This window comes from Chrysochloris asiatica, unplaced genomic scaffold (assembly GCF_000296735.1).
Source record: "Chrysochloris asiatica unplaced genomic scaffold, ChrAsi1.0 scaffold00034, whole genome shotgun sequence".
Classification (NCBI taxonomy): domain Eukaryota; kingdom Metazoa; phylum Chordata; class Mammalia; order Afrosoricida; family Chrysochloridae; genus Chrysochloris; species Chrysochloris asiatica.
The window spans coordinates 23,346,136-23,347,882 of NW_006408552.1; positions in this window are offsets into that span (position 1 = coordinate 23,346,136).

Genomic DNA, 1,747 nt, shown 5'->3' on the forward strand with positions numbered 1-1,747 from the left:
TACAACCTACAATACGAATGAACTTCCAATACATTATACTAAGTGAAAGGAAGAGCACATATGATTCCATTTCTATGAAATGTCCAGAAAAGGAAAGGAGAAACTGGAAGCACAGAAAGTAAATTAGTGAGGTTAGGAATGAGAATGGAGTGGCTGCAAATGGGCTATTTAAGGTTATGAAAATGTTCTACCACTTGTAGTGATGATTGCATAGTTCTATAAATTTTCTAAGAATAATTGTGCACTTAAAATACTGTTTTTAGTGCCATTGAGTCATCTGCCACTCATAACAACCCTGTCTAGAATTTCCGAGGAGCGACTGGTGGGTTTGACCTGCCAACACTGCGGTTCAAACTGACTTTTTGGCCCAGTGTAATGTCCTGCAGCACCACACCAAGACTCTGTTTAAGTACTGTCGAGTTGGTGGTGTTGTTGTTTTTAAGTACTGTCGAGTTGGTGCCAATGCATAGCGACCCTGTATAGTGTTTCAAAGGAGTAGTGTGTGAGTTTGAACCACCGACCTTGTGGTTCAAACTGACCTTGCAGTCCAGCGCTTTATCCCGCAGTGCCACACCAGTACTCCATTTAAAATTTGTTGTTGTTGTTAAGTGCCTTCGAGTTGATTCCAACTCCTAGCAACCCTGTATAGGGTTTCCAAGGAGCAGCTGGTGAGCTTGGACCACTGACTTTGCAATTCAAACAACTTTGCAGTCTGATGCATTAGCCCACAGCTACACCATTTGGTACACCATATGGTAACTCTAAGGAACTCTGGTACTGTAGTGGTTATGAATCGAGCTGAAAACCACAAGGTTAGCAGTTCGAAACTACCAGCTGTTCCGCGGGAGAAAGATGAAGCTTTCTGCGCCCGTAAAGATTTACAGCCTTGGAAACCCTGTACAGGGTCGCTGTGAGTCGGAACCGACTCCACGGCATATAATAACAAACACCATTTAAAATAGGTATAGATCAATTATACCCAAATAAAGCTATTAAAATAGACTTTTTGAAAAGAAAATAGGTTGAAGGAAGTTGTCTCAATTCTTCTTATCCCAGGAGACCCCTTGACTGAAATGCAAATGCAGCCACTTCCTCTCAGTTGACCAGCTTTGTATAGGAAGGGTTGTTGGAGGGCCCCTAGGGAGTTGATTACACCCTCTTCTTGAAACTGTGGGCCCACACTTCTGGGACTTTACAGGCCCAGAGGGACCTTTGCCTGAACATAGATCTATTTCTGAGGGGACTTAGGTTTAGCCCAATGGACATTAAATTTCCATTTAGCTGTTAAATTTCCATTTTTGAAGGCATCTGAAACACCAGTATTTATAAAATATATACATATCCTTTTCTCATTTGGGCAACATTTATAAAACAATTTATTAACTCATGCTAGATACAAATTATAAATAAACGTCCTGACTTGGATATAACTTCTATTTAAAGACAGATTTAGAAACAGAACTCGTTTGTAATCCGGCAGACAATATGCTTTTGAAAATGTGAGCTGGATTAAACTATTTCCTCGAAAAAAACCACCTCTGATGACTTTTCACTTCCCTTGAAACAAAGTCCATCTTTCTTGTCATCTCCTGGAAGACCCAGGGTGATGTGGACCTTTTTATCTCGTCTGTTCACTCTGTTCTGCCACATGGATCTTCTCAGGATCTTTGAGTAAGCCGTATCCCTTCCCACTTCAGTGCTTTGTTGTTGTTGGTAAGTGCCGTTGAGTCAATTCCAACCCATAGCG